At 46.8% G+C, this 18280-nt stretch overlaps 1 long non-coding RNA gene and 1 pseudogene across 3 annotated transcripts; both read left to right on the top strand.

Moving 5' to 3' along the window:
* Window positions 1–7: 7 nt before the first annotated feature.
* Window positions 8–17782, top strand: Gm34405. 3 transcript variants are annotated; one of them, XR_380642.4, is made up of 4 exons: window positions 8–1354; window positions 1860–1988; window positions 15401–15640; window positions 16627–17782. It is a non-coding gene; the product is annotated as a predicted gene, 34405 (long non-coding RNA). The 3 variants fall into 3 exon arrangements; XR_380641.4 differs by having other exon boundaries at window positions 8–1367; XR_871913.2 differs by lacking the exons at window positions 8–1354; window positions 1860–1988 and adding an exon at window positions 14961–15117.
* Gm18251 (predicted gene, 18251) lies at window positions 15113–15643 on the top strand (annotated as a pseudogene).
* Window positions 17783–18280: the final 498 nt, after the last annotated feature.

Here is an 18280-nt window from a genome sequence, read left to right as displayed (position 1 = left end):
CTTGATAGGTGAAGGCTCCAAGGAGGCTAAGTACTTTGTTCAGAACATTTCCTGGTCATAGTAAGTGGTGAACCAAGTCCCCCCCTCCCAATGATGTGCTATAAAAATGGAAGACTGAAAGCAAAACTCTATTCACCTATGTATTTTTCAGTTAGTGAGTACATCAGTGTCTAACTGTGCTGTGCTAAGCAAAGAACACTTGTATTTACTTAGAGCTCTATAAGAAAGCAGGCTGAGCTTACTTGGAGCTCTACGTGTGTGTGTGTGTCTGTGTGCATCTGACACATGTCCAGGCCTTCAGAGGTCCGAATAAGGTGTCAGATTCCCTGGAATTGGAGCTGTGGATAGTTGTGACCTGTCCAACATAGGTGCTGGCAATGGAACCTGGGTCCTCTGCAAGAGCAGCAAGTGTTCCTAACAGCCGAGCAGCCGAGCCATCTCTCCAGCCCTTAATTAACTCCATGACCCTTTTTGTATGTGAGGGAAATTTCCCAGTTAAAGGGTGTGTGATTGTGTGTGTGTGTGATTGTGTGTGTGTGTGTGTGTGTGTGTGTGTGTGTGGTGTTGCAGGATCTTACTATGCAGCCTCAGGCTGGTCTTGAACTAACAGTATTCTCCTGCCTCAGACTGGTCCTGGGATCAAAGGAGCATATCAAGACAGTTGGCCCTATGGTCACTTTTTGTAAGGAGAAGAAACACAGGGAGAAAACTCACGCATCAGACATACGATAGTGTAAATCAGAAAGCCCATGATAACCGACTCACCACCAGTCCCTGTGGGCCTGTAATCACGATCAATCAACGTGAATAATTCTGATAGGGACAGACCATGCAACAAACAGGCCTTGCATAGTAAAGATTAAAGGGGCTCAAATTAAACCTTCGTCTTTTTTTTTTCCCCAGATGGGGAGACAGCCTCAGAGAGAGGAAGTTGTTCACCCAAACTGCTCAGACCAACTGGTTCAGGAGACAAGACAGGGCCTTGTTCCTCCTCCCTGGTTACTTGTCTTGGCCCCGTGCCAGCCTAAGTAACGATTGGAAGCGCCGGGCAGCAAGTGAAGGATCAGAGCTGCTGCAAAAGGTGTGGCACTTCCTCTAGGCTGTGCCAGGCGAGCGTGTTGGTTCCTGACACCCTGAGCAAGGCCGATTGGGCAATGGGCCTGTGGTGAGGGCAGAGCCACCTGTGCTGGGGTACTTGGTCATGTTCTGTGGAAAGTGATGGTTGCACACTGGGTGCAGCTTCCCCTGTCTTAGGCCATGTGCTCGCATGGAGTCAGTCTTAGAAACACCGATATTTAGAAAGTTCCAACCTCTCATTTTCTTAATTGGCTCTCATGGGGAGAGGAGTTCCGAGGTAGAATTATAAGGTCAGGATGGAGGACACTGGATGAGGGTGCTGGTCTGACAGGCTGTGCTGCTCTGGGTAACTTGCCCCTTTTCTGAGCTCCACAGTCTTTCTCACCTTCAACTCTCCTTGACTCTGTAGCCTGTCCTGATTCTTGGGGAACTTCCTGAGGGTAGGACTGGGGAGGAGGGCTGGAGGGCTGGGGAGAATGGAGGAGGGCTGGGGAGGATGGAGGAGGGCTGGAGGGCTGGGGAGAATGGAGGAGGGCTGGGGAGGATGGAGGAGGGCTGGAGGGCTGGGGAGAATGGAGGAGGGCTGGGGAGGATGGAGGAGGGCTGGGGAGGAGGGCTGGAGGGTTGGGGAGAATGGAGGAGGGCTGGGGAGGAGGGCTGGAGGGTTGGGGAGAATGGAGGAGGGCTGTATAGGTGAGGAGGAGGGGTAGAGATTGGCCGTATCCCTGGGGGTGGGGGGAGGTGAGTGGCTTTTGTCTGAACCAAGCCTCTGTTCCCACCAGAGACTGACACACAGCACCCCCTTACTTATTGATATGAAGTGGACGAAGTCTCTTCACCTTGAGATGGTACAGACCCATCAGGAAAAAAATCCAAGGCTGCTCAAGCTACTGAATTTTTTCTGTTAGGAGGTATGTGGTTCAGCATCAGGGGAGAATGTGGTGCCATCTAGTGTCTGATCCTGGGATCACAGGAATGGTATGATTTAAACTCTGGTGTGAGCTAGGGCATCATTACATACAGCCCCAAGGCTACTATTTGAAGAGACCTACACGTGCACTTTTCTGTGCTATAAACACCTTTACAGCACACACACACACACACACACACACACACACACACACACACACACACCCCTAATTAGTTCCCTTTGAGAACCTAATGATGAAGAGGTCTGTTCATATGAATCTTTGGAACATTGGCTCTAAGGAGCTTTCTTCTTCCCCAATCCATCTAGCCTGGAAGGTCAGGCAGAGAGACTTTTAGACCGGTAAGCCAAATTGGGATATTAGTATTCGGTGATAACCTCTCAAATTGTGCATGTGTTAAATGTCACACCCTGGGTGGGACACATGTTGTACAGCTCAGGGGATTGGCCAGGGGAATGGGTTGTCTCTGATAAAAAATTTGTTTCCTAAAATGCACCCGGGATCCGAGCCTTCAAGCTCATCCTGTGTACCCCATATTGGCAGTTAGGAAATTGGGTTCTGTGTTCAAACTCCAGCCACACCCCTACCAATCTGTCTGCCCGTGGAAACACTTCTTGTATTCTATGCCTGGGTCTCCCCACTTAACAAATGGATGTGAAGCCGGCGACACCTACTTACTTCATGGCGTTGGTGTAAGGTTTGAAGTACTTTCAAATCTTTCCACTTGGGACGTAACAATTGGCCACAGTGCTGGGAATGCTGGGAGCTGGGGAAACAAAGCTTGTAGCAAACTGTCGCCTCTAGAGTCCATGGCTCCCACCCACTCACTCTCACTGATCTCTTAACCCATTTAGGTCTCTGGCTCCTGAAGGCACTGGGAGGTTTTTTTGTTTTGTTTTGTTTTTTTTTGTTTTGTTTTGTTTTTTTTTTTGTTTTTTTTGTTTTTTGTTTTTGATCCTTGCAGTTTCTGAGATGAATACATGGAAATTGTTACCCTGAAGAATGGAAGCTTTGAGCTTTGCGGGACTCTTTTAAGGCCTGTGATGTCAGAGCTTCATACATCAAAGAGCTTTGGGTTTTCTTGTTGCACTGTTGTTGGTGGGGGGTGTGGAGGGGGCGTCTTCTAGCTAAGAGTTCAGGCACAGGCAGGTCCTCCCTCAGCCCAACCTGGCCTCTGTGTTCTTTCTTACCAGCTTCCGGCGTCGTTTATCTTCTTCTCATACTTCAGAGAGGGAAACTGGGGTTCCAGTAAGCAAGAAGGAGTACAGGAGGGAGGGAAGTCTGCAGAGAGACAGCTTGGAGACAACACTTATGACTAGTCCCCAAGGAAGCCTTCATTAGGCAAGACTCCCACAAATCAAATGCCTCCCAGTGGTTGTTTCCATATGTGTCCAGGAGAGGGCAGTGTGGTGCAGAGGACAGGTTGGGGCCAGGCAGCTGGCCTTGATGGTTCTCGATCATTTTGTTGGGAAATCTTTGTTTTTTGTTGGGAAATCTTTGTTACCTGTCAGATATGAAGCTTGGCCCCAATTTTCCTCATGATCTCTTCTAGTGGAGAATTCTGTAATCCCTACAGGAGAGAACAAAGCAGAGTCAGTCAAGGATTCCAAGGAAATAAGAAACAAGGCCAAGCAGTAGGTGTAGCTGGGAAATTTATTTGTGCGGGGCTCAACTTTCTTTAAGTGAGCCCAACAGGGGGGAAAACCCTTGAATGGCCTCCCCCAGAATCACATGTTTGAGTTAGGAGGGTTATCAAAGGCCCCCCCCCCAAGTTGTTGAGAGTTCGGAATGAGATTGTGACCTGGCCTTTCTTGGGGTGACCAATGCTTAATCCCAAAGACACCGTTAAAGATGCCAACACCACACGCTGGTGGTTCCCCATCTCTGCAGTTTGTAATAGTAGGGGTGGCTTTCTTTGGAGACGGGCATTCCTTCCAAAAGTGGATTGATGCTAAGCCTGTGGTGGCTTTGGGGTGTCCCTTGGCAGAGACGGAAAGTGAGGTCGGCAGTCTAGGCTTAGCCCCGACGGCCCCAGCATCTCTCATCTTTGCTTGGGAAACCCTCACTAAGCTTGTTCTTGAACAATTTCATACATGTATATAATCCGTTCTCGTTTCTGCTGCCCTTTCCTCTCTTCTCTTCCTAGTCTTTTTCCTCCCTTCTCATTCTTTTGCTTTATTTTGTGACTTTCTGAGCTTAACCAGGGTGATCCGTGGCTATATTGAACCCTACTGTGGGTATACAACTGAAGACAGTAACTACCTGTCTTAGGGTTTCTTTTGCTGTGCAGAGACACCATGTCAACCCTTATAAAGAAAAACATTTCACTTTGGGCTGGCTCACAGGTTCAGAGGTTTAGTCCATTATGGCCATGGCAGGAAGCAGGTGTGGGCAGATGTGCTGGAGAGGTAGCTGAGAGTTCTACATCTGGATTAGCAGGCAGCAGGGAGGGAAGGAGGGAGGGAGGGAGAGAAGAAGGGAGAAAGGGAGGGAGGGAAGAGAGAGAGTGAGACAGAGAAAGAGAGACAGAGAGAGGAGACTGGACTTGGCTTGAGCATTTGAAACCTCAAACCCTATCACCAGTGATAAACTCCCTCCACCAAGGCCACACCTACCCCACAAGGCATATTTACCCCAACAAAGCCACACCCACCTCAACAAAGTCACACCCACCCCACCAAGGTCACACCTACCCCACCAAAGTCACACCTACCCCAACAAGGTCACACCTACCCCCAAAAGGCCACACTTTCTAATAGTGCCATTCCCTGGTGACCAAGTCTTCCAATCTATGATCCTCTGAGGGCCATTATTATTCAAACCACCACACTACCCTTTCCCACAGAACCTTTCAGTAGTCAGTAGTCTACTAAGTAGAAAGGAGCAGAGGCCTAAGAGTCCCCCTCCTTACTCCATGACTGACTACGAGCAGGCTCAGTCTTCTGCAGACTATTGCCGGAAGCTAGCTGAAGCCAGGAAGAGATGATGATTGCTTGAATGGCGGAGTCATACCCAGAAGACAGCCACCACACAGCCCTACTGCCTACTTTCTGACCCTTATATTCTTCTCTCCCTCTCTTCCTTAGTGCTCCCTTAACCCCAGAGGGAATGATACAGATGCCCCACTCAAGGCTGAGCATTTAACTGTCACATCATCATCATCATCATCATCATCATCATCATTATTATTATTATTATTATTATTATTATCTCTCTATAGAGCCCTGACTGTCCTGGAACTCACTATGTAGACAGGGTGGCCTTGAACTCCCAGACATCCTCCTGCCTCTGCTTCCTGAGTGCTGGGATTAAAGGCGTGCACCACTATGCTCGCCTATCACATTATTCTTTGGATCTCCTAATTCATTGCCATTCATTATAAAGAAAAGCACTTGTCAATGAGTATAAAAAGAATATTTCGGTGGCAGCTTGGTGTTATTAATTTAGCTAAACAACAGCAGTAGAATTCTCTCCTAGAGCCTAAGACCCTTTTAACTGGGCTCATATTACATTACCATAAGTGAACTTTCTCCTACAGAGCAGGCCACCGAATCCAAACAGAGAACAGTTGGTTACCCTCACAACAGCCATGCCATTATTGTACTGTGGGCACATCTTGGGGGTTGCTATTGTAGTGTGTAGGGTTAATAGCTGAGTCAGACCCTGGGTTGCCTTGTTTCCCCCAGCAGCCTGTGTAGCACCCTTTAGCACTGGGAAAGCTAGCCAGCAAGGAAGAAACGTCCATTCAGTTCCAGCTTAAATTTTCTGTATATTGCAACTAAAATGTGTGGTGTCTTCAGCAACAGGGCTTGGGCAAACAAGAGGAATGGCAAAAATTTGTATTATTTTGTGAGTCTTTGGGTCTTCTCTGAACTAACAGCTCACAGGAGGTACATTTGACATTGGGAGTTTTTGTTCAATACCCATGAAATTTAAAGACAGTATTGTCCAACCCTACCTGTAGGATATCTCTCTCTTCTCCTTGACCTGTCCATTTCTTCTTCTCCTCCTCCTCCTCCTCCTCTTCCTCCTCCTTCTTCTTCCTCTTCTTCTTCTCCCCCCTCTGTCTCTCATGCACACAGATTTTAAAAAAGATTTGTTTATTTATTTTATGCATATGAGTACACCATAGTTGTCTTCAGACACATCAGAAGAGGGCATCAGAACCCTTTACAGATGGTTGTGAGCCACTATGTGTTTGTTGGAAATTGAACTCAGGACCTCTGGAAGAATAGTCAGTGCTCTTAACCTCTGAGCCATCTCTCCAGACCTCTCTCACACATTTTTAACCTATATCTTTCATTGCCTACAAAGTAGCACGTTACCACATTGTTTGTTTGTTTGTTTGTTTGTTTGTTTGTTTTACATACCCTTCACTTGGGTTAACCTTCTCTCTTCCTTGTCTCCCCTATGACCACACTATGCTCAAACTCCACCTCCCTGCCCCTGGATTCTTTCCCTGTTTTCTCAATGTGTGGGTGTTTTGCCTGCAAGCATGTCTATATACTACATGCATGGGCTCTCCTTGTTTTTATACCACCTGTGTTTTGTCCCCCTCCCCCAAGATAGCTCCCATTACAATGACCCTATTCTTCTCTCCTATCTTAGAGTCATTTAAGAGACAGGATCAAGGACAGTAAAGGTTTCACTTGTCATTGAGAGGCAGGCAGGCTTGGTGGGTAGCTCCAAACACATGCATCCTCATTGAGTTCAATGATTCAGAACACCACAAATCCAGGGCCAAATGTGTGAACTTGGGACAAGGAAGACTTGTTTAGGACTCTCCTGCCATGATTCTCATTTCCCCACTGCTGGACTTAGACCTGAAGCTATTGGAGACGAGACAACTGAGTGTTTAGGAACACAAGCTTTGGGGGCATGTGAGTGGGGTGTGTGATTTGAGACAAGTTATTGTCTTGGCTCCTCACTTGTAAAATGATGGCCATTCTAAGCAGAGCCTACCTTATTGCATATTGGGGAGATTAAGTCTGGGCAGAGCTTGAAAACATTACAATGGTGATGACTTATTGAATACAAACACTCTTGACTCTATTACAGAGACTCACGTGTACCAAGAAAACAATTCCGGGAGAAAGTACATTAGAGTTGTGTTGTCTCCTGTTCCTACCAAGGTAGGATAAAGACTGGAATTTATCACCTGTTTGAAACAGCTCAGTTGTAAGGATAGAATAAGAAAGTTTCAAAAGTAGGTTGTCACAGCTGTTTTAATCTCAACTCATTTATTCACTATAATAAGTGTAGGAGTGGGTTTAATTTTTTTATTTTTAAAATTTATTTATTTATTTACATTATATCCTGATTATAGTTTTCCCCCCCTCCTCTCCTCCTAGTCCTCCCCAACTCCTCCACTCCTCTTCCCCATCTCTTCAGAAAAGGGGAGGCCTCAGTCAAGTTGCAGCAAGACTAGGTACATCTACTGAGGCTAGAAGAGGCAGCCCAGTAGGAGGAAAGAGTTCCAAAGGCAGGGAAAAGAGTCAGAGACAGCCCCTGTTTCTTGTTAGGAGTCCCACATGAGGACCAAGCTACACAACTGTTACATATACAAACGTGCAGAGGGCCTAGATCAGTTCCCGGCATGCTCCGGTTGGTGGTTCAGTCTCTATGAGGCCCTATGGGCTCAGGTTGGTTGATTTTGCAGGTTTTCTTGGGGTTTCCTTGACCCCTCTGGCTCCTACAATCCTTCCTTCCCCTCCAAAACAGGATTCCCCAAGCTGAACCTACTGTTTGGCTGTGGGACTCTGCATCTGTTTTCGTCACTTGCTAGGTGAAGCCTCTCAGATGACAGTTATGTTAGGCTCACATCTGCAAGTACAGCAGAGTATCATGAACAATGTCAGAGGTAGGCTCTCTCTCATGGTATGGATCTCAAGCTGAGTCAGTCATTGGTTGGCTATTCTATCAATTTCTGCTCCATCTTTACCCTTGCACATCTTGTAAACAGAGAAAATTGTACGCTGAGGGCTTTGTGGCTTGGCTGGTGTTCCAATCCCTTCACTGGAAGTCTTGCCTGGTTACCAGAGATGGCCCTTTCGGGGTATGGCTATCCCCCATCGCTAGGAGTCTTAGCTAGAGTCACCCCTATATGATTCCTGGGATTTTCCATTTCTCTAGGTTTCTAGCTCACCCAGAGATGCCCCTCCCCCAGTCCAGTTGTCTCTCCCAGTATTCTTTATCTCTGTCCCATCCCACCTGATTCCTCCTGTTCTTATCCCCACCCCTTCCCTGTCCAGTCCTCTTCCCCCAACCCCTCATCTACCCAAGATATCTATTCTATTTCTCCTTCTCAGTGAGATTCATGAGTCCCCCTTGAGACCTTCTTGTCACTTAGCATCTTTGGGTCTAAGAATTGTAACATCCTTTACTTTATGTGAGTACACACCATGTTTGTCTTTCTGGGTCTGGGAAACCTCATACAGGATGGTCTTTTCTAGTTCCATCCATTTTCTCCTGCCAATTTCATGATGGCACTATTTTTAATAGCTGAGTAATATTCCATTGTGTAGATGTACCACATCTTCTGTTCTTTGACCGAAGGACATCTGGGTTATTTCCAGTTTCTGGCTATTACTAATAAAGCTGCTATGAATATAGTTGAGCAACTTCCCTTGTGGTATGGTAGAGCATCTTTGGGATATTTGCCCAGGAGTGGTATAGATGGGTCTTGAGATGGATCTATTGCCAATTTTCTGAGAAACCACCAAGCTGATTTCCAAAGTAGCTGTACAAGTTTGCACTCCCACCAGCAATGGAGGAGTGCTCCCTTGCTTCACCTCCCACCAGCAATGGAGGAGTGCTCCCTTGCTTCACCTCCCACCAGCAATGGAGGAGTTCCCCTTGCTTCACCTCCTCACCAGCATGAGCTGTCACTTGAGGTTTGGATTTCAGCTGGTTCTGACAGAAACAAAATAGAAACAGGATTTCAAAGGTGAGGAAGTCAAGGCTTGAGGAGGCTTACGTAACTCAGGTCACTTAGCTAGTTAGAGATAAAGATCTGGACATCTCCTTTTTCTCTGTTTATATTTTGTTGTCTGTTGAGACAGAGTCTTGATATGTTAGACATCCTCCTGGTAGATCCTCCTACCTGTCTCTGGAGTTCGTTTGTTTGTTTGCTACGTATGTATGTATGTATGTATGTATGTATGTATGTATGTATGTATTATTTTGGTTTTCTAAGACAGGGTTCTCTGTGTAGCCCTGGCTGTCCTGGAACTCACTCTGTAGACCAGGCTGGCCTTGAACTCAGAGATCAGCTCCTCCCTCTGCTTCCTGAGTGCTGGGATTAAAGGCGTGCACCACCACTGCCCAGTTGTCTCCTGAGTTCACAGTACAGAGATTAAAGGCACATGTTACCATGAGAGGTACTGTCTTGAAGACACTTGAAGCCACTGAGAAATAACCCCATTCACTAGGGAGATGGAGGCACCCTGCACCCTCCTCTTCCAGGCTCTATCCAACCTACCTCAAATGTGTGAACTTCTCTGTCATGGGGGATGAGGCATTAAATATAACCTCCAGTGCCTACCTCAAAGGTGTTGCCTCTGCGGGCTTCCTGTTCACCCACCAGACTCTTCTATTCTCGGCTCCCCTCTATGCTACCAAGATGGTTTCCCAAGGGAATCAGTATTCCCAAAGACTTGGGATTTTCCTATCCTCATCTCTCTCTTTATTTTTAATATTTTATTAATTCCTTTAGAATTTCCTACAATATACTTTGATCATAGTCTACTCTTCAACTCCTCCCACCCCTTCCTTCCTCCTCAGCCAGCTTTGTGGTTTATTTATTTATTTATTTATTTATTTATTTTACTTCCCTATTGCAGCCCCCCTTTTCCCAGTGCCCCCTTCCCACAGCCTGTTCCTACCACCCCTCCCATTCACCTCTGAGAAGAGAGAGGTTCCCCCCTGGGTATTAACCTACCCTGACATCTCAAGCCACTGCAGCACTAGGCACATCCTCTCCCACTGAGGCCAGACCAAGCAACCTATTTAGGGGACCAGGATCCACAGGCAGGCAACAGAGTTGGGTAAGTCACCATTCCAGTTGTCAGGGGATCCGCATGAAGACCAAGCTGCACATCTGCCACATGTGTGTGTGTGGGGGGGGGCGGGGTTGGGTCCAGCCCTTGTATGCTCTTTACTTGGTGGTTCAGTCTCTGGGAACACAAAGAATCATTAGGTCTTATTTCAAAAGCCAACTTGTCAAAATTGGAAAATTCTCATCTCTCTTCTTACCCTCCTGTCCAGGTGCCTACATCTCTCTGTCTCCTCTATTCCTACCTGGCTTACTTCCTAGGCCACACTCCCTTGGAAGTTCTCTTCCATCAGGCCTGGCTTCCTACTCTCCTTCTGGCTGTTCTGTGTAGATTACCACAAAGACTGACACATGGAAGAAGCTTATGAAATTCACTGTGCTCCATGTCACCATGCTCCATGTTACCGTGCTCCACGTGAGCTCATTATTTACTCTGCCCAAAGCCTTCTTGTCCAGGAAACCATATGGGAACAAATAGCTTTCCTATCTGCCAGCATCTCACGTGTGTAACCTTTCTCCCCATCACTGTCCACAGCTGGTGACCAAATCCCGGTGGCAACTGTTTCCTGAGAACTGCCCCTGGTCTATGAGCAACTTGTCTTGCTTGGGTTCTTGCCCAAGCCTGAGATGCATGCAGAGCCATGGTGGGTTTTAACAAGGCAAATCTTATGTCATGCCCTTGCTTAAAACCATAGTGGATTATGGTGTTTACAGCAAGGAGGAGCAAAGTGTTTGATGACAGGCACATAGAAAGCTGGAAGGGGGAAGGAGTCTGCCACGAGGTTCCAATGTGAAGGAGTAGCACGTGCTTGAACGGAGCCTATGCGTTAAAGATGTTTCTGAGGAGGTGGGCATGATAGTACATATTTTTAATCTTGATAGGAGGCAGAAGCAGGTGGCTCTCTGTGAGTCTGAGGTTAGTCTGGTCTACAGAGTGAGTTCTAGGCCATCCAAGGGCTACATAGTAAAACTCTGTCTAAAGAAATGAGAGGGAGGGAGGGAGGGAGGGAGGGAGGGAGGGAGGGAGGGAGGGAGAGGGAGAGGGAGAGGGAGAGGGAGAGGGAGAGGGAGAGGGAGAGGGAGAGGGAGAGAGAGAGAGAGAGAGAGAGAGAGAGAGAGAGAGAAGGAGGAGGAGAAGGAGGAGGAGAAGAAGAAGAAGAAAGAAGAAGAAGAAAGAAGAAGAGGAAGAAACAAAGAGAAAAGGTTTTTAGTGATTCTAAGTGTCCACTAAAGTCACAAAACAACAAAAAGTGATATTATAGTTGATAAGTTAAGAGAGAAGGGGACTTGTGGTAGAAAGGACTCCGAGGGCTGTCATTGTGGGAGTAAGAAGGACTCTGTAGGGATAGAAAGGACTCCGAGGGCTATCACTGTGGGGGTAAGAAGGACTCTGTGGGGGTAGAAAGGACTCCGAGGGCTATCACTGCAGCTCCGCAGCAAAGTGCTTTTCATACACATTAAAACCCCAGTTTCAATCCCCATGACTGAAAAAAACAAGTCTAAAGGCATACAGAGCAGTCCTGGTCATGCAGGTGTGACCATTCTGTTGTTGGGGTGCTGGCTTTTGGGGGTACCATGGGTTCAAACCAACTAAACCATGTGCTGTGAACCCAGCCCCTTCTACTTCAGGCAGGCTGCTAAGCAGCTTCCTGATGGTGGGACTCTGGGTCACTGTCATTGTGGTCACTATCCTTCCTTCTCTTGTCGTTTCCAGAATAATAGAGACAGAGAAGGCCAGCACTACCGCTGTGGCATGTGCTTTGCAGCATCTTGCTGCGCTGTCAGTCACTCTTCCTCTCTGTCCTTTGTTTTCTGTGACCTTGACGCAACTGGGGTCATTTGGAAAGAGGACGATCAGTTGAGAAAATGCCCCTACCACATTGGCCCTGATTAATAACTGATGTGGGAGGCCCCAGCCTGTTGTAGGTGGGTGGTGTTATCCCTGTGTAGTTGGCCCTGGGTTGTCTAAGAAAGAGGCTGAGCAAGCTATGGGGAGAAAGCCAGCAAGCAGCATTCCTCCATGGCCTTTTCATCAGCTCCTGCCTCCAGGTTCCTGTTACTGTCCTGACTTATCTTTATGGTGGACTACAACTGTAAACTGAAGTAAATTCTTTCCTCACCAGTTGTTGTTGTTGTGCTGTTTTAAGACAGCAATAGAAGTAGAACCTGGTGGCAAACACCTGTCATTCAGCACTCAGGGCACAGAGTCTTCTCAGGGCACAGAGTCTTCAGAACACCACCTCTAATGGTGACACGTGCCTCTAATGACAGTACTCAGGATTCAGGAGACAGATTGGTAGTGGTGACTCACTAGTTAGCTAGTTAGTGGTAAAAATCCAGGCATCTCTTTTCTTCTGCTTATATTTTGTTGTTTGTTGAGACAGAATTTTTATATGATAGACCTGGTGTATCCTCCTGTCTCCTGAGTCAGTTTGTTTTTGTTTGTTTATTTTTTACTTATTTATTTGTGTGTGTTTGAGACAGGGTTTCTCTGTATACCCCTGACTATACTAGAACCCATTCTACAGACCAGGTTGGCCTTGAACTAGAGATCCTCCTGCCTCTGCCTCCTGAGTTTTGGAGTCAAAGGCACGGGCCACCACCTCTCTTTAATCCCAGCATATTCAGAAGGCAGAAGGAGGCAGATCACTGTGAGTTCCAGGCCAGCCTTGTCTACAGAGTGAGTTTCAGGACAGCCAGGGCTACACAGAGAAACCCTGTCTTGGGGTTTTACTACATGTTGTGAAGAGACACCACAACCAAGGCAACTCTTAAAAAGACAACATTTAATTAGAGCTGGCTTGCAGGTTCAGAGCTTCAGCCCATTATCAACAAGGTGGGAGCCAGGCAGGGTGCAGGCAGGCATGGAGCAGGAAGAGCTGAGAGTTCTACATCTTGATCCAAAGGAAAACAAGAGAAGACTGACTCCCACGTGGCTAGGAGGTGGGTCTCAAAGCCCAACCTCACAGTGACATACTTTCTCCAACAAGGTCACACCTACTGTAACAAGGTCACATCTCCAAATAGTGCCACTCTGTGGGCCAAGCATATTCAAACCACCACAAACCCTGTTTCAGACAAAAACAAAAACAAAAACAAAACAAGACAGCACTAGAAACTTAACTAAAATAAACAGCTGTTACAGGAAACCATGAACATTGTGTCCTCTGTCCCCTTCCCTTTCTCTCCTTCAACACCGATGTTGTTTCTCTAGCACTGCCCTTCCCTGCACCTCTTCCTGGCCTCCCATCACCTGAAGTGTGGCTGAGGTCTGGGATCTTTCCCTGGGGTGTAACAGTGTTGATTTTCCTACATGGGGACTGCTGAGCCTCTCCCAAGAGGTACGATATGGTCCTTGGGTGCTGATGGGTCTTCAGCTTCCACCCTTCATGTTTCTACTTTCTGCCTCCCAAGCCCTGCCCAAGGCAGGGCCTGCAGAGTGAAACACACAAGGCCAGGGAATTTCTCTTCACTGACTCCTGTCAAACAGGGAGACTGTTTTCTTCTTCTCTCTGATGTCTCCAGGGTCTCAGGAGAGAAATGACCTTGATCTACAGTCAGCACATAAAATACTGGCCTCTTGAGATATGTGGGGATTGCATGCAAGCATGTGCATATGTGTACATGTGTGTTGGTGCATGTATACTTGTGTGTGCATGCGTGTGCATATGTCTGTGCATGTGTGTGTATGTGTGCATGCATGCACACGGGTACACCAATCTGTACTTGTGTGTGTGTGTGTACTTGCATGTGTGTATCATTTTCTTAGCCACACATTTAAAAAGCAATATTAGGGCCAATGATAGGGTCCAGAGGGTGCCTCTGACATACTCGATAACCTGTGTCTGACCCTGGGACCTACATGGTAGAATATGAGAACTTAATGTCACTAACTTGTCTCCTGACTTTTATAAGTTATGATCATTGATAAATAGATACATAAATAAATTTTACAAAATTAATATGGAGCTAGGTATAGTGGCACACACCTGTAATCCCAGCCTTTGGGAGGCCGAGGCAGGAGGATCTTGAGTCAAGTCCACACTGGGTTACATAGCAAGAACATATCTCAAAGAAGGCCCTAAAACCTCCCCTTCCTCCAACCAAAAACAAAGCAACCAAGAAAACTTAAGTGTCATTTATGGAGAATGGCTCCTGTTCCCCCTTGGTCCCCTCCTTCCTCTGTGCTCCTTCTCTTTGTTCTTCAGAACCTACCCTCCCTTCTCCATCCTTACACCAGAGCCTCCTTTCTTCATCATCACCATGTTTGGTCTGTGCTTTAATAGCACATCATGGTCTTGTGAAGAACCCAGTCACCTCGTTTGTTTCCGACAGGTGGGCTTGTTAGGATCTGCCTCCTGGCCCTACTTCCTGCTCTCTGAGGCCCGCCTTACCTGGGCACCAGCTTGGGTAGGCACAAGGCAGGTGTGCCTCTGCTCTCCCCTATGGCTGCCAGAAATACTACTTCCGGTGCTAGGAGAGACCCCCACCCCCACCCCCTGCCACGGCACAATGTTTAAGGGATATATTTTCTCTGAAAAGCTGGAGACTAGGGGCTGGACACTGTGGGCGTGGGTTCTGAAAAGCTATTTCTTTTGTGCTTGCTTCAAGAGACTTTCTTAAGTGCAAAGGCAAATTGCACTGTTTGTAGGCTGGGGTAGCACACAGGGTAATTACAGAGGAGGGGGAAAGATGTTGTGGGCCATGACTGGGAGGAGGCTATTGGGTTGTTTTGTTTTGTTTTTTTTTTCTTAGTATTTTTTATGCTGGAGGCAAGATAATCCCAAAGATGCTACATTCTTACAAATGAGCCTCTTTTGTGCCGGGTTGGAACAAAATCTTTTGGTTCTTACTAAGGTGGAAAAATACACTGTTTGTTGGGAGGATAATAAATTTCTTGACCTTCTTTAGGTTCTGAGTCTCCCAGGAGGAAGCTGTGACTATCAGCTTCTGTGACATATGGCTCTAGGCTAACGAAGGTTTAGGACCCATGGTTCCTGGGTAATGAAGCCCTTCTCATCTCAGCTAGAACATGGGACTTCCTGCTCTTGGAGTCAAGTAAGATGTTGTTGTTGTTGAGACAGAGTCTCATTTTAGCCTAGGTTGACCTCAAAGCAGCTATGTAGATGAGAAGGGCCTTGAACTTTGAATTCTCTTGAGTCCACCTTCTCTGGGTTTGGATTACAGTCATGCATCACCCATACCTGGTTTATGTGGTGCTGGTGTTGCAGGCCAGCACTCTATCCACCGAGCTAGGGCTTCAAGGTCAGGCTGGGGTTCGAAGTTACCTCTCTGGGCTTTTTTGTGCCTTCCTCATTCCCTTTTATCTTTTATTTCATAGGTTCTGAGCCACCTGAAGAACCCCACATGTTACCACCAGCAGGAAGCTTACTGGCAGTGGGTGAGACAGTCAACCACACTTGGACCCAAGCTGACTTTCCAGGTTCTGACTCCACCCTTAGGGCCTTCCAGTGCACAGCTACTTCCTGCCCCTGAAACTGCTCATACCTCCTTCCCTTCAGGCAGTGCTCTTGATAGACCCACGGTACTGCTCACCATTATGTCCGACTCAGAGAAAGAGGTAAGAGGAGCTACATAACCTCCTCTTGGGTCCTTTGTATATATTTTCATATATATGAATAGTTTCATATATCATATTTTTCATATATATCTGTGACAGAATCTTTCTTTGTAGTCATGGCTGTCCTGGAACTCAAGTTGACCGTGAACTCACAGAGAACCCTCTGCCTGCCTCCCAAATGCTGTGATCAAGGGCAACATATGCCACGATACCTGAACCAGACCCAATATTTAAAGCAGTTTAACAATCACTTTTCTTGGCTTTTGTTACTAATTACCACACATTCAATGACAAGGAACGAGATGAGTTTGTTCCCTGAGCAGTTCTGGAAACCATAGACCAGGAGAAAGGAGGAGACGAGAGCCTTGTTTTAAACAGGAAAGACAGTCACTGCTGAGAAGGGATCTCAATTCTGAGTTAGAACCCTCTGTCCTGCTGTGTTAGGGTTTGAGGGTAAGCTTTGAGGAAGGGGGCGCGGTGGCTGGGATCCTTGTCATGTAAACCATGGGTTTGTATGTATAGTAGAAGCAATGAGATGGGCTTGTGCCCACAGGGTGTTGGAAGGACTGACTCAAACCTTGCAGAAGCTATACATTCAGCTCTGCTTTGTGGAAAGAAAATGATCAAAGGCTTTGCAAAGCAATTCCCAGAATACTGTGTAGTAAGGACAAGGATGAGCTGGGCTAAGGGGGAGGAAATAGTTTACCCATGACAGTAGTCTGCAGGTTGCACAATGTCTGACTTCAAAGCTCGTGTTCTTAGTGATTGTGGTATAAGAGAAAAATTTGTACATGTTCTGTATACTCTGATAGAAGTTTTGCTTAATTTAACTGAGAGGTTCAGTTAATAATACTCTGAGGATATGCCACAGACTCAGCATCAAGGACAAAGATGGATTCCTGAAGGAAAGCCAATCGTTGGGACCCTTGGTCATAAAGCTGGGACAAGAAAAGGATGCTAGAGAGACTGCCCCCTTTCCTTTGCAGAGGTCAGGAGGTGTCAAGTGAACTGAAGATGGTACGGTCAAGCCCAGCATCCTGCCTATGGCCATAGGTCCTCGATGATGACGTGGTTCCTGCCTTCACAACATCTTTCCTCGAACTAGGTCTGCTCTGGTCTTGCTTCCTATCTCACAGCCTTTGCATGCACTATACCCGTGTCTAGAATGTGCTCCCTGCTTCCTGCTGACAATCTCTTGTCCTTCAGCCCAGACATCCCACACGCCATTTTAGGCGGTCTCCCTGACTACCCAACCAAATCCCTCTGGCACTTCTCATCTATGATAACTACTCTGTTCAACAACACTGTGATTTGTGTTTCTTTGCATTTGCAACTTGTCTTATCCATTTGCTTTTAGTTTCTACCCCTAAGATCCTAGTAATTGTCACCGAGTACAGGGGATCCTGGTCTGACTATTGACAACTATGTCTCCCCGGGCCTGGTGCATAGCATGACCTGAACAAATATTTATTGTGTGAGCAAGCATTCCCTAGGTAGATAAAGATGGAAGGGAGACTCTCTAGGGCTCACAGTGGGAAGAAGAGCATCCACCAAGCCATGTGGTTTTGAGACAACAAGGTTGATGAGGTCATCATGAGACATGGCTGTGGTAGCAATGGAGACACAGCAGAGGAGATGCTGAGGAGGGGAGGGTGGGCTCACATGGGGCTTGAATAGAGAGCAAGAGCCTGCTCAGGATTGTGAGCAAGGGGTGAGGTGTCACTCTCAGGCTTTCCTGATTTATGGATCATTTGAGTATGAAGAATGGATTAGCCTTGGGTGGGGATGTAATTCAGTCGGTAGTGTGCCTGCCTACCATCCATAACGCCCTGAATTCAGTTTCCAACACTGCAGAAAACAGGTGCAGTGGCCTTTACCTCTAATGCCCAGTACTTAGAAGAAGCAGGCAGGAGGACTAGAAGTTCAAGCCTAAACTTGGCTATACTACAAGTTCAGGGCTAACCTTAGAAACAAGAGACTCTGTTTTAAATAAAAAAGTCAGAGCCAGATGTGGCTCAATCCCAGCACTTGGGAGGCAGAGGCAGGCAGATTTCTGAGTTTGAGGCCAGCCTGGTCTACAGAGTGAGTTCCAGGACAGCCAGGACCATACAGAGAAACCCTGTCTCGGAAAAAAAAAAAAGAAAGAAAAAAAAAAAGTCAGAGTAGGCTAAGGTAGGGCAGGATTAAAAGCAGGAGAGTGTTACATTGTCCAGAAAAATGAGCAAGGCCTTGAATAACTTGTTTCTTCCTGGGGATGTTGCCCATGATTTAGATGGCTCTGTGTCTTATGTTTTCATTTGCTTTGCATTTTGAGACAGGGTCACAATACTGTCACCCAGGGTAGCTTTGAACTCATCAGGTAGCCCATGGTGGCCTTGAACTTATAATTCCCACTTAGCATTTGATACATGTTTACATTTATTCAGGATCACAGACACCTCATTCTGTTTGCAGCAAGTATTGTCAGCTCCTCACCTTTAGTCTATTCGGAGTCATCCTAAGACTTGAATCATGGAGAGAGACACTGCAGGTTGACTGTTGGGTGTCAGTACCCAGGGACAGTATCAACCAATAGCTGAGGATAATTGCAGAAGCCTCTTTGCATTGCTGGAGCTGGGGAACTCAGGGGCATATTCTCTG

Source organism: Mus musculus, chromosome 10, assembly GCF_000001635.26.
Source record: "Mus musculus strain C57BL/6J chromosome 10, GRCm38.p6 C57BL/6J".
NCBI lineage: Eukaryota > Metazoa > Chordata > Mammalia > Rodentia > Muridae > Mus > Mus musculus.
This window is presented reverse-complemented; position numbering and strand designations above follow the sequence as displayed.